Source organism: Tachysurus vachellii, chromosome 9 (assembly GCF_030014155.1).
Source record: "Tachysurus vachellii isolate PV-2020 chromosome 9, HZAU_Pvac_v1, whole genome shotgun sequence".
Classification (NCBI taxonomy): domain Eukaryota; kingdom Metazoa; phylum Chordata; class Actinopteri; order Siluriformes; family Bagridae; genus Tachysurus; species Tachysurus vachellii.
Window position 1 is genome coordinate 2,090,732 of NC_083468.1, and position 15,850 is coordinate 2,106,581.

The following is a 15,850-nucleotide window of genomic DNA, read 5'->3' on the forward strand; positions in this document are numbered from 1 at the left end:
GGTGAGGTTTTTTAATACAGTTTGGAGATTAGTCTTTGGATGGCACAGTGGCACCGTGGAACTGTTGATGCTTCACAGCTCCTGTGTTCATTCTTTATGGTTAATGTATGTTTGGATTTTTACATGTTATCCTTAAAGGTTTTCCTCTGGGCTCTGTTTTTTTTCCATAGGTTGACTGGCATTAAGTACGTAATTAGTGAATATAAATGTGGTTTATTGCTTTTACCTTTTGTATATACTAAAGGTTTTATGATTATAAAGAAGTATTATAGTAAAAATGTGGGATGTGGTAGCCTAGTGGTTAAGGTGCCAGACTACCAGTCGGAAGGTTGTGAGTTCGATTCCCATGTCCACCAGGCTGCCACTGCTGGGCACCTGAGCAAGGCCCTTAGCCCTCAGTTGCTCAATTGTGTATATATATATATATATATATATATATATATATATATATATATATATATATATATTTAACCTCATATGTCCAAATTTGTTCAATTTCATATTCTTTCACATATCGATGCTATTGGTCAGTCCCCACGTGGGTCTGTTATTTTTACAAGTTATTAACCAATCTAAAGTCTTGAAAATAGCTTGAGCGCAAATCTCATAACTCCATTGGACACTTCAACTGTCCACCTCTTCCTCACTCCGCGGGAGAGCTTCACGGCATATTTCTCCTCAAGAAGAGTCGCAACGAATCAACACGTCTTCTGAGGTAAATGTCTTCAAAACACTGGGCTCAAAGAAAAAAAAATCTTGACCCCCGCTAGTTCTGGTGCTCGTCTGAGGACAGGAATTTAGCGAAAGACAATCCACTGCAACGCAGACTAAACCCTGTGTACTGCAGATAAGGTACAGCGTTTTTTTAATTTCCTGAAAAATAACGGTTTTGGAGATACGAGGATTCCGCCTGACAGCGACTATGTATATATATGTGCCTTTTTTTTCAAACGTACAAATAATTTGCTGTTGTAAATATAAAAAAAGGACAAAACAACAGGTAATATTAATTAAAGGTGATATTTCAATCATATTTACATTAATAAAGCAGAGCATTGTCTCCTATTCGTATTTCTTATTTTAATATTTACATTTCATTGGTCGATGGTTGATATACATCAGGTATAAATAAAACATCGGCTGGGAGGGAAAGCCCGACATTTCGCTTGCCAAAATATGGAATATTTCAAAATAACTCCTTCTTTCATCTGCCATTAAAAATTCCCACATATTTCTGTCCAAACATTTCCTTCAGAGTTCCTGCTGGACCTGCACGAACATCAGAAAGTCACTCACCCGCCATCCAGTGGGCAAACACTGTTCACAGCTGAGCAAACACAGCCAGCCCGAACAAGACCGATATTACAGCCTCTCTATTTTCCTTCTTTAAGTTGTTCAAATCCCTTGGTGCACACACACACACACACACACACACACACACACATTCAATGTGTCCTCCACCCTCCTATTCATTTGTCTCCTTTACTCTATCAATATTTCAAACAAGCTCAACTTATTGATGAAAACCAGACCACTTGAAGCTGCTTGAAGATGAATGTCAAGTGTGTAGATGATGAGGAAAAATTCAGTACAGCTGAAAAAAAATAGGCATGTAACTGAATGTAAATAAATGATATGTACTGAACAGATAACGTGTTGTAAACGGATACATACCTATACAGATACAGATATGAATAAAGCATGGACTATTTCGATGTTAGTTCCCGTTTAGTTAAAACGAGAGGCGGGAAGTTTTTACTTTCACCTTGCGTGTGTAAAAACGGTCAGATAGCAAACTCACGGCACGAAGAAAGGCCACGATTTTTGTTTGTTTAGTCATCCTTAGTCACTGCTTAGTCAGAGTCATGATGGTTTGAATTACACTAAAACTTGTTGAATTGATTTGATTCAACACAGCAAGTGGGGGGCACGGTGGCTTAGTGGTTAGCACGTTTGCCTCACACCTCCAGGGTTGGGGGTTCGATTCCCGCCTCCGCCTTGTGAGTGTGGAGTTTGCATGTTCTCCCCGTTCCTCGGGGGTTTCCTCCGGGTGCTCCGGTTTCCTCCTCCGGTCCAAAGACATGCATGGTAGGTTGATTGGCATCTCTGGAAAAATTGTCCGTAGTGTGTGATTGTGTGAGTGAATGAGAGTGTGTGTGTGTGTGCCCTGTGATGGGTTGGCACTCCATCCAGGGTGTATCCTGCCTTGATGCCCGATGACGCCTGAGATAGGCACAGGCTCCCCGTGACCCGAGGTAGTTCAGATAAGCGGTAGAAGATGAGTTAGTGAGTGTTCAGGTCTTTATCAGTGAACATCTGAAGACTTCAGCAGAAAGGAAATTGAGGTTAGTTCCTCAGGAGTTCTTGGTCACACAATTCCACTGGGCTATAAACTGTTGTAGAAATGACATTATTTACATTGACATTATTTCCTGTTCAGCTTCACCCAGATGAGGATGAGGTTCACTTCTGTATATCATCTCAGGGAGTTTTTCCTCACCACCGTCACCTCAGGCTCGATCACTAGTGATAGATGTTAGAGATAAATAATAACTTCATTTTAAACTTTAACATTTTTATTCACTTTCTATACTTCTGTAAAGCTGCATTGAGAAAATGTCAGTTGTTAAAACCGCTATACAAATAAACTGAATTGAGTTCAATTGAATATAAAATATAAATCAAAATCTGTGTTTAATTGGTTCCGCTTTGTTGTCATCATGCAGTGAAACACCAAGTCTCTGGATACTAGTTTGTAATAATCATTTGGTGAGCTTGTGTCAGATGTTTCATTGACCTTGGGGGGTTGCTATGGTAATTATAAGCATAGCCCCGTTGCCCTCTATATCATTAGACTGCCCTCTAATGCATCCCTTTCCATAGCGGGACCCCAAATGTAAAAGTAATCAGCTATTCCGCATGACAAGTGCGTTATGAGTTTCATGATGGATTTCCACGACTGCTTCGCTTTTTATTGAAATTTCCGTGGAGGGAAAGTGAAGAAAATGAAAGAAGCAATGAAAGCAGTCACTGCATGGGGCACTTATTAGTTACGTCAAACGCCGCATCCAGAGACTCGGAGCGTGTTATTTTCTCCCTTTGGATATGAAAATGAGGGCAAGACCACAATGAAAGCACCTCGGCTCCTGATCTAATTAAACTGACCGGCATTTATGATGCTGAAACGAAGAAAGCGGACAAAGGCGGATTACACAGAGGTGCTGTAGTGCTGCAGAAATGCTAAGCAAGTATTTAATGCTCATGAGGATGGCGAGTTAAATAAAGTGGCAGAAGTTTAACACTGAGCATCGGGTTAGGTTCAGTCTCGACATATTTACTCTTGAGATCTGGACCGGGATTGGTCAGAAATTGAAAAAAAAGGAGCAGAGATGGACCAAGTGGTTAAGGCTCTGGATTGTCAATCAGAGGATCAAGATTCAAGCTCCAGCACTGCCAAGCTGTCACTGTTGGGCCCTTGAGCAAGGCCCTTAACCCTATCTTCTCCAGTGGTGCTGTATCATGGCTGACCCTGTGCTCTGACCCCAAAAGTTGGGATATGTGAAAAAAAAAATGTCACTGTTCTGTAATGCAGATGTGACAATAATAAAGTCTTCTATCCTCTCTCTCACTCATCTTCTACCACTTATCCGAACTACCTCGGGTCACGGGGAGCCTGTGCCTATCTCAGGCGTCATCGGGCATCAAGGCAGGATACACCCTGGACAGAGTGCCAACCCATCACAGGGCACACACACACACTCTCATTCACTCACACAATCACACACTACGGACAATTTTCCAGAGATGCCAATCAACCTACCATGCATGTCTTTGGACCGGGGGAGGAAACCAGAGTACCCGGAGGAAACCCCCGAGGCACGGGGAGAACATGCAAACTCCACACACACAAGGCGGAGGTGGGAATCGAACCCCCAACCCTGGAGGTGTGAGGCGAACATGCTAACCACTAAGCCACCGTGCCCCCCTAGTCTTCTATCCTATTCTGTTTTATTAATGACACGATAATCCTCATTTTTTAGATTAGAACCTTAATATAAGATCAAGTCATTTACAAAAAGTTAAATATCTCAAATGCTCCAAGTGAATAAATCTATAATTGTTGATATGTCGAGTTTTTCTTGAAGAAGGAGAAATTTCTGTATGGAAGGAGTCTCCAGTGTCAGCACTTTCAGAACAGTAAGAGTTAAAGATATAACGGATCTCTGTGACAGCGGAGTTACGCTTCTTTAGGATAATAAGGGGGAAGTCGTGGCCTAATGGTTAGAGAGTCTGACTCCTAACCCTAAGGTTGTGGGTTCGAGTTCCCAGCCACGGCTGAGGTGAGCCCCCCACCCCCACCACCAACTGCTCCCCGGGCACCGCAGCATAAATGGATGCCCAGTACTCCGGGTGTGTGTTCACAGTGTGTGTGTGTTCACTGCTGTGTGTGTACACTTTGGATGGGTTAAACGCGGAGAACAAAATATGAGTATGGGTCACCGTACTTAGCCGTATGTCACGTCACGTCACTTTAATTTACTTTTAATTGATCTGGTTGGCAAATTGTTGTGTCATTATTGGAAAATAAACTTTCATCACACTCATCTACGTGAGTGAAAAGGTGTGATGAAAGTTTATTTTCCAATAATGACACAACAATTTGCCAACCAGATCAATCATTTCTTTGTAGCATAAATTTATGTTTTTAACAAAATCCGGCAGTAGACCTTGACTTTGTTAAAAACATAAATTTATGCTACAAAGAATTTTTAAATTAATTAAATTTTTTATTATACTGTAAGTATAAGTCTGTCTATACAAGTCACCTGAATAATGACAACATGCTTTTACAAGTCGATACAATTCACGCTTAAATAAAAAAACGAACGTAAGGTCGAGTTACGAGTTAGGGGCGGGGCTTCGGACCGTTCTGCCCTCGTAGACTCAAAATCGTACAAATTTCTCATTAGATCTGTTTGGAAAGTGAAGCGAAGCGACTCGTCCTATCCGGTTTCTTCCTCCTTTGGGAATGCGGTTGGTTAATTCCCCATCGGCTCCGAGACACATGAGACGAATAATGTGGTACGGGTTTGGTCCGAGCTGTAGGGTGTTCCTCGGCTTTGTGGTGATTTTCTGGCGTCCCAGCATTGTTCAGAAATAGAAAGCTGGCGTTTTTGTACTTCATCAAGCTAATCGAATTCTCTCCATCATACGACTTATTTGTTTTCTTAAAACGGCAGAGAAAAATCTACACCGCATTTATATTTGTTAAAATACACAGCCTGAGAACTAGATGATATGGAGTAAAAGAGGTCCCCCGAGGTTTGGCCTCGTCTGGCTACCACAGCTGTAAAGTTCGTGCTAGTCACACACAGACGTTTCTGAATGTATGCTGGAGAATGCACGGGACCACAGCCACAGCCATTCCAACACTCCAAGACCACCATAATAGCCCAAGCCACAATGCTCCTTTCAAATGATTTACTCCTGGGGCCAGGACGGGGCTCCACTCTGGAAAATTACCACTCCAAATAAGTGCTTCCCAACGGCAGCCAGCAGCCTGAGATCCCGTCGTTATGAATGCGGACGTCTCCACCGTCTGAGCATGCTCTATCCCTATTATTTTGCATCTCTCTTTTTCTTTCTTTTCTTTATCATTTATTTATTTATTTATTTATTTATTTATTTATTGTGAAAAGCAGTAAGGGACGCATCCTGCAGTTCACTGCGAGTTCAAACCGAGCTCCGAGGATACTCCGGGTACTTATTTAGAGCCCATTTTCACCAATGTGCAACCTGAGATGTGACTAAGGAGCTTCCTTACGCTTTACTACCCAATTAGAGTGATTTACACATTGCTACATTGTGGATCGTATCATGCACGCGTACTAACAGCAAATGCTTGTACGCTGGGAAAATGAACCTGAAGAACACATCCTAAATATTTAACTTCCATCCATCCCTATAGCATCTCTTATAAAAATAAAGCAGTGAGAAGTGTCACTTGGTCCTTTATCAAGACCCAAAGGGAAAATCTCGAATTTGTGTATAAGCTAAATTGATATTATAAAGGAGATTTTTAGGTTCAAGTTGTAAACTGGTCCTGCTTATTTCCCAGTAAAGGGGTGGAGTTCTGAGGTACAGTGCATTATTTGAGTAATATGTAAATATTGTAATATATACTGTGTACATGGTGATATATACTGTATATGGTCTATATTTAGAACCTGAGTATCTATGCATTTGTTTGTTTGATCCTTCTTTGTTCTTGTGCTTGACGGACGGACGGACGGACGGACGGACGGACGGACGGACGGACGGACGGACGGACAGACAGACAGACAGACAGACAGACAGACAGACAGACAGACAGACAGATAGATAGATAGATAGACGGACGGACGGACAGACAAATAGATAGATAGATAGATAGATAGATAGATAGATAGATAGATAGATAGATAGATAGATAGACGGATGGACAGACAGACAGACAGACAGACAGATAGATAGACAGACAGACAGACAGACAGACAGACAGACAGACAGATAGATAGATAGATAGATAGATAGATAGATAGATAGATAGATAGATAGATAGATAGATAGATAGATAGATAGATCCCTGCCTCCAAAAAATAATGAAAATTGTCGAATCCAAAATGTATATTCTGAGGCACAAATTAATTCAAATAAATAAATGAATAGAATGAGAGTGTGTGTGTGCCCTGTGATGGGTTGGCACTCCGTCCAGGGTGTATCCTGCCTTGATGCCCAATGACGCCTGAGATAGGCACAGGCTCCCCGTGACCCGAGGTAGTTCGGATAAGCGGTAGAAGATGAATGAATGAATGAATGAATGAATGAATGAATGAAAATAAATGAATAAAAATTATTCATCTTTTTTCAAAATTAAAATAAATTAACGAATCAAATAAAAAAGAGCATATGAACAAACACAATTGTAAATAAAATAATAAATAAATAAATAAATAAATAAATAGACAAACAAACAAATAAATAAATGTTATTCCACATATTTTAAAAGTAAAATTAATAAATAAATCAAATAATAAGAGCATGTGAACAAACATAATTATAAAGGAATGAATGAATGAATGAATGAATGAATGAATGAATGAATGAATTAATGAATGAATTAATTAATTAATTAATTAAGACCTCTTACAGTAAAATTCTGCACATGCAATCCCTTTATACAGGATAAAAGAAAAGAAGAAATGATTATGTTCACTTTTACATGTATAAAACCTACATATGAGTTATTTGAGTAAAAGTTTTACTAAGATTTAATGAAAAGTAAGATATTATTGTCACAAGAATAAACAAAAATATTTGTATTTCATTCAGTCATCAGAGTCTGGAGGTGATAAGAAGTGAAAAAGTAAAAGGAATTAATCAAAATGGCAAACAGGGCCAGGCGCTGACCTCTTCTTCCTCTCATTACTCCTCCATTACCGCCGTTCTCCTACACTCGTCTCTTTCTCAGTTCCCTAATTAAAGATCACGCCTTCAAGCGCAGGTCTTGGAGAGACGGGAGAGGAACCGCTCGTTAGATTTATCATGATGAGAGTGATATCTCCATCTATCAAGCTCATAACAGCACCCGCTAGATTTGGTCGGACGTTAGCATGAAATCCTCAGGTTCTCCCTGAGAGTCATCAGAGACATTGACCAGCAGCTTAGACCACTTAGAATCCTGGTTTATGGTTTCAGTCATTACTGAGATTATAAATGTGTCTATCGCTTGAATAATATCTTATAATGCATTATTACAACTTCCTTTTTCGGTATATATGTTCATAGTTGCATTAATAAGAATATATTTCATTGTGTGCTAGACTTATTAACACTTCGTAACTACTTAAGTGTGCTAGTAAACACTTGCCACATGTCCACTTATGAAGTTACAGTATGTAGCCCTATGAGGAGTCATAGAAAGCAGGGTTACAGGAGTGGACTTGTGTACTTAAGTAACCATATGAGCACTTATGTACTTAAGTAGCCATACATAGTAGCCACTATGTAGATAAGTAGCGATATGAACACTTATGTATACTTAAGAGTAGCCATAAGACCATTTATGTATCCTTAAGTGTTGCCATATAAACACTAGGTAGTTAAGTAGCTGTATGAACACCTATGTACTTAAGTTGCTATATGAACACTTATGAACTTAGATAATTATGAGCTTGTACTTAAGTAGTCATACATAGTAGCCACTATGCATTTAAGTAGCCATATGAACTCTTAGGTACTTAAGTAGCTTTATGAGCGTTTAAGTCCTTAGGTAGCAATATAAACACTTACATATTTTCTCAAGTAGCTACATGCAGACTTTTATAGCCATATAAACACTTAAGTACTTATGAGTAGCCATATGAACACTACGTATTGATAGTTAAATAGCTGTATAAACACTATGTACTTAAGCTGCTATATGAACACTTATGAACCTAAATAGCCATATGCACACTTAAGTACTTAGGAGAAGCCATATGACTATTCATGTACCCTTAATAGTAGCCATACGAACACTACGTAGTTACTGTAAGTAGCTGTATGAACACCATGTAGTTAAGTAGCCATATGATCACCATATACTTAAGCTGCTATATAAACACTAATGAACTTAACAAGCCATACCTGTATGAACAATTACATATTTACTCAAATAGCTTTGTGCATACTTTTATATATATATATATATATATATATATATATATATATATATATATATATATATATATATTTAATAACATTTGTCTATACAATGTCAATCTGTACTGATCCATACATTCATATCTGTAGCATGGAAAGCAGTTTATTACATTTTTAAACAATTTATTTTGTTCAGTTTCCCTAAATATGAACAAACTAATAGTCTGATGCCCCTTTTCCACCGAGGCAGTTTGAGTGCTGGTTCGGAGCCTAATTTAGAACCAGTTCTTTCTTTTTCGACAGCCAAAGCACCGGCTCTGAACCAGGAAAAGTGGTTCTTAAGTAGCACCAAAACGTTGCTGGTCTAGACTTAAGAACAGCTTGCATTAGGGGCTGTGGGCGGGGCTGTGGGCGGGGCTACTGTTAGCGCATTTGATAATGTACCTTAAGTATACTAATGTTTAATACACTTTTACTTTACCGCGATATGATACATTATCAGCACACATGATAGTAGGTAGCTACATGCTATGGCTAACTTTTTTCTGTGTTAATGATAAAATAACGTTATGTACTTTCTCGATAACAACCTCCGTTTATACAGATTACATGGAAATGCACGTACACGTTGGATTCGCCACGTTTGGGTGTTAATGTAGGTTCACAAAGCCATGAGCATTAACAGTAAAGAAACATCCCTCATTGTTGATGTGTTTGTGTTTGCCGCTGCTGCGCTAACGTTGCTGTGTAACGTGACACGTATACAGTGACGTCAGACTCGGCTCTGTGATGCTCTCTAACCGGTGGAAAGGCAAACCGGTTCTTAGAAGGTTCACCAGTGGAACCAACTTTGAACCAGCACCAGTGCTAGCTCTGAACCAGCACTCGGTTCTTTTTGGTGGAAAAGGGGCATTAGTGAACCCACTGTGAGCCTGACCAGGCAATTACTAAGGATGGTTAAAGATGCTTGTTAAAAAGCACTGTTTGCATTTAAAGAAACACATTTTTTTTCTACATATTTCCTCTCACTTGTGTTTAATGTAAAATCCTCCGTCTTCTGTGATTTTGTTCTTGTGTGTCATGTGAAGCTTTCTAAAGAAAACACATCTTCTATTTGATCCAAATAATCAACTCGTATTTGGTTAAATCTGTGTTTTAACCTCTCCGACGTGTAGTCTGTACTCTCAAATGTCCAATTACACTAAGACGATTGTAGGATATGAGAAAAAAATAACGATTATCCTCCTAACGATCGTTTTTTTAAACCTAGCAAACGAACCGAAACATGACTCAGTTCGGTCCGGGTTCTGTTAGGATTCGGACCTGATGAAGTGAATAGAGATTTGGATCTCTAATAGCACACCGCAAAACAACACATTTTCCTCATTAACTTCTAGGTATAAGTGCGTCAAAGCATGAAATTGCCACATTGGCTACATCTCGAAACAAGCTAATTTGCAAACGAATGATCCGTGTAGCAGAGAAAAAAATGCTGATTAGGAGCTAATGGGAAGATTATAGGGCTTTTTCTTTCAAGCATACTGTTGTGAAATGAAAGTATGCTGTCTGATAGAGCTGCTGGAAATCGATGGATTCTGAATCGAAGCTTGAATTTTTAAATATGTGATAATTCTATTTACTTTCTATTCCTTATAGGATAGAATAGAATAAAATAGAATAGAATAAAATAGAGGGGGCACGGTGGCTTAGTGGTTAGCATGTTCGCCTCACACCTCCAGGGTTGGGGGTTCTATTCCCGCCTCCACCTTGTGTGTGTGGAGTTTGCATGTTCTCCCCGTGCCTCGGGGGTTTCCTCCGGGTACTCCGGTTTCCTCCCCCGGTCCAAAGACATGCATGGTAGGTTGATTGGCATCTCTGGAAAATTGTCTGTAGTGTGTGATTGTGTGAGTGAATGAGAGTGTGTGTGTGTGCCCTGCGATGGGTTGGCACTCCGTCCAGGGTGTATCCTGCCTTTATGCCCGATGACGCCTGAGATAGGCACAGGCTCCCCGTGACCCGAGGTAGTTGTTAACGACCAAAAGATGTTAAAATAGTTTTCAGAAAAAAAAAAAAAAAAAAAAAAAAAACACAATATACCCAACTTTTTTAGTGGGTTTTGTTTTTCTGATGTTATCTACCTGTCTTCAAGAAAAGAAAGGCCAAGATGTTCTGAACCGGGGCGATGCTGAAATATTAGAGGTCGCCACTCCGTCCTCCTCCTTCTCCTTTTTACTCTTTTCTACTTCTCTTTGTTCTCCCACAATAAGCAGGCATATCAAATGAGAGGCAAAAGCAATAAGGAAAAGCCCTTCTCACACCTGCCCCGACGTGACCAAATGCAGAAAAATGACAGGGGTGTGACGGAAAGCCCTGAATTATTTTTGAGTTATCTGGACGATTTGCAATTCAAAGTGGACTCATGGAGTGCTGACCACACCAAGTAGGGTGTTATAGGTGTTGGTCCACAGGGTAATCAGGTGTAGGGGCAATTTGCAGAGATCCTTAGAGGCGGTTTATTTACTGTATTTGGTTGTTTTATGATAAAAAATGGAGAGAAAGCAGGTGCATATATTATTTAAGGGATTATATTTATTTTTTTCTGTCAGCTGAACTACCTCATATTTATAAAGATGATTCATTGAATGAATTCCTGATTGATTGTAATGATGCTTTATTCGTGATTTGACCCAGAGTTAATTTCCTATTTTATTAATCGATAAATGCCCTGTGTTTATTGTCATAATCTATAATTTTGCTGAAATTAAAATGCCCCAAGTGGACAATAAAGATTCAAACAAAGCAACCATTTGGGCAAATGACTCAATGAACGATTCTTCCTTGACCGATTTGTTTGGTCAAATCACTTGAGAGACTGGAAGATGTCGAAATCTTCCCTGACATCGCTTCAATTAGAGAATGATGGAGTGTGTTTCGCATCTTCACTTAAATGTTAATAACATAAAACAGCCTTTAAATAGATTAGCACAATTTATTTCTAACATATGTCCCGGATCATGTTAGCTAATATATCCTGTGTGTGTAATTGTTAGAAAATCGTTAATCAAATTCCTGCACAACCAGATGGAAAAGATGCAAACTTGCTGATCCACTCGAACAGAACTCAATTAATTCAGCCTCACATTTCACGCAGCGGGGAACTGAAACACGTGTAGCTGAAGAGAAAAGAGAGAGAAAAAACAACAGCAGAGATGATTCAGAGAGAAATGATAATGAAGGACATTTTCAACAGGTTTTTAAGCAAGGAGGCTATTTTATTACTGGAATGAATTGATCCTAAAGGGTGCCAAAAATTCTGGAGCTGTCAGCTTATTCACTGTAAAGATTTTTAAAAGATTAAAAAAAATAAATAAATAAATAAAATTAATACACACAGACTACGATGCCTGACTTTTTTTTTTTAAACATTGATTTTTATTCATTTTCTTGAAAGGTGCCAAAAGTTTTGGACTCAATTTTATTCATTTATTTTTGAGTTCTTTTTAGATTTTAAAAAGTTTATTTTCAAATCTATACATGTGTTGAAACTTGAAAATAAATCATTCTAAATGTTCTGTATTTTTTCACATTCTTTACCTAAAGGGTGCCAATAATTCTAGACTTGACTGTATTCGTTCATTCTGACGATTTATATTTATTTTATTTATTTCATTAATTATTGTGCTAGCTAAAACTATAACTATTTACGTATATTGTCTACTATATTTATTTATTTATTTGTTTGTTTGTTTGTTTGTTTGTTTGTTTATTTACTATGTAATTTACCACATGACTGTTTCATTTTGCTCACAATTTATGTATTTGTGCTTGATTTAATACTAATGACTTATTTAAAAAAAAAAAAAAAAAATGCAGACAAAATTTATTTATTTATTTATTTTTTATTGGCACCGGCCAAGAAAATTTCTTTTTTAAAATTTAAATAAAATATTTATTAAATGATATTGTGATCTTAAACACGCTATATACAGTTATTTTTATTTATTTTTCTTATGCAAATATAAACCTAAAAATCAAATGAATGAATACATTCAGCTTCAGATGTATTGGCACTCCTAAGTGGGAAAAATAAATAAATAAATAAATAAATAAATAAATAAATAAATAAATAAACGATGTGGTTGTAGAAATAAATAGTTTTTAGCACATCATTTCCTTACAGTAACAATCTTTCATAAGAATCATCTGCGCTGTTTCATGGTAAACAAACTGTAACCCGTAGCGTTAGCCCTGTTTCTTCATTTCCTGTGTGGAACATGCGAAGAACCACATCGCTTACGGCAAATAATCACAACACGCGTTCACAACGTCGGCCAATTTAGCTTTTAATTACAGCCTGGTGTAGATTTTGCTTAAAGTCGCTCTGATTGTGTTTGACTTCAGCAATAACCGAAGTCGTTGGACTGAATTCTTTCTGCAGCCGTGTGTAACCGACACCGTCGCTGCTTGGGTTTGTCTGGACGCAACATCTGGCTTTCACATCGTATTTAAGGCCTGCTTTTTTTTTTTAGAGCAACCTGTGAAATGTGTTGGATTTAAATTAAAACCTGCCTCCTACTGCGAGCTGAAATGGATCGTTTCCAAGAGTGCATTTCACACGCCATAAACACTACGTGAAATGTTTAAACGTGTCATAACTGAAACAGGGACCACTGCAGGGCATTTACGCAGATACGTGAGCCAAAATGTACTGCGACATCCTGCCAAATCACCTAAACGTATAGAAAAAAACACTTCCTATGAACGCCATATGTTTAGTGACATAATGAATACGTTCATAAATCAATATTTCTGAATAATATATTTCAAATAGTTACACATGGTCAACTGTACATGCTTATGAAAACTCTATTGACTTAGATTCAGCACTGGTTATTATGCATTATGAACTGTTAACCACATGGAACTCGGTAACTTTTCCTACGAATTCCATATGTTTAGTGAATAAAGTATTCATAAGATGTTACACTTTGTTATAGTTACCTACTAAAATACATAAGACTTTATAGCAATGGTTATAATGCATTATAAACCGTTAACACAAGGAACTTGGTAACACTTCCTACAAAGATCATAAGATTAGTGAATAAAGTATTTATAAAGACATTTGACTTATAGACTTAGATATTTATAGCAATGGTTAGAATGCATTATGAATTATTAAGCAGATGCCTTATAAGTAGTCACTATCAGAAATAACGTCGCCAACACAAATGAACTGATAATACTCATAAGAAGATACACTTTGTTGTAGATACTTATTTTAAAAAAAGCATTAAACATTATAATGCATGGTTATAATGCATTATGAATTTTTATCAAGATCTGTTATAAGTAATGTTTGTTAGTAGTTTGTAAAGTCCTTATATATGATGACCTGTATTCATCACATTATAATGCAATCATTATGCATTATAAACATCATTATAATTATTTATGGCTATAATTATTACAGCTTATAAGAGTGTTTCTAAATCATTTATTAACTGGTAAAAAGATGCACTATAATAGTGCTTATATCACTATTGAGACTGGCTTGGTGATGTGATGTGTTATAAACACTATTTCAATGCATCATGTTAACAATCCATAATGCATAATAAAGATCCTATGAAGTTTAAATCGGAAATTATAATGCTTTATAAATGCTTCTGATGGTTATATTGCATTATGTCAACAAATTGTAAAACTTATAATAACATTAAAACGTTATGTACATGTTTATAGTTTATTGTAGGTACAGAATTTATAGAAAGTGTGTTTTAAATTAGAATGATTATAAAGATCAGTCATTCAGCTGGTCAATCAGTCTGTCTGTCTGTCGCTTATTCTCACTGTCTGTCTCTCTGACAGTCTGTCAGTGAGTCAGTCTGTCCATCTGTCTGTCTGTCAGTCGGTCAATCTGTCAGTCTCTGTCTGTCTGTTTCTCAGTCTGTCTCTGTCTGTCTGTCTGTCTGTCTGTCAGTCCATCTGTCTGTCAGTCAGTGAGTCAGTCTGTCCATCTGTCTGTCTGTCAGTCAGTCAATCTGTCAGTCTCTGTCTGTCTGTTTCTCAGTCTGTCTCTGTCTGTCTGTCTGTCTGTCTGTCTGTCTGTCTGTCTGTCCATCTGTCTGTCTGCCTGTCTGTCTGTCTGTCTGTCCATCTGTCTGTCTGTCTGTTAGTGAGTCAGTCTGTCCATCTGTCTGTCTGTCAGTCAATCTGTCAGTCTCTGTCTGTCTGTCTGTCTGTCTGTCAGTCCGTTTGTCTGTCTGTCTGTCTGTCTGTCTGTCTGTCTGTCTGTCAGTCAGTCTGTCCATCTGTCTGTCTGTCATTTGGTCAGTCTGTCTGTCTCTGTCTGTCTGTTTTTCAGTCTGTGTCTGTCTGTCTGTCTCTCAGTCTGTCCGTCTGTCTGTCTGTCTGTCTGTCTGTCTGTCTGTCTGTCTGTCTGTCTGTCAGTCAGTCAGTCTGTCCATCTGTCTGTCTGTCATTTGGTCAGTCTGTCTGTCTCTGTCTGTCTGTTTTTCAGTCTGTCTCTGTCTGTCTGTCTCTCAGTCCGTCTATGTGTCTGTTCTTAGTAAGTTCATCAGCTTGTCTTTGCAGTCGCAGTGCTTCAGATGAGTAGATGTTTATGAGTCTATACTTTTGCACTCTGATCCCACGTATGAATATATGACTCTAAATAACGGCTGCAGTGATTAAAACCTACAACCGTGACTCTGAAAAAGTAATAGAGATGTAAATATCTATAGGATTTTCAATTTCTGCTGGAGCTTCTTCCTCTCACATCCCCGCTCGAGACTCCAGCCATAATCTGCCGCTTGAATTATCATCGCCGTGAGCGAGACACGTGAAACGCACATGATTACATTTCCAGAGCCTTGATGAAAGGCACGGCGCAACCCAGGAGGCTTCTTAGCTTACTTCTTTCTTTTCTTTTCTAATCACTCCATCATCCTTCGTCCCTCAGAAATCCGAATACCTGTAAATGATTTCCACAATTTATTCATGAACTTTGAAAGCAGCGTTAAAAGCACAGCAGTCTGCGTGTAAATCTCCATTTTATCTTATAAAGTTATCACTCAAAACTTTCCAACACAATCCAACGGCACGTCAAACACGACCCCAGACGTCCTCGAGGTGTTTTACCGTAAAATCCAGTCTTCTATCGGCG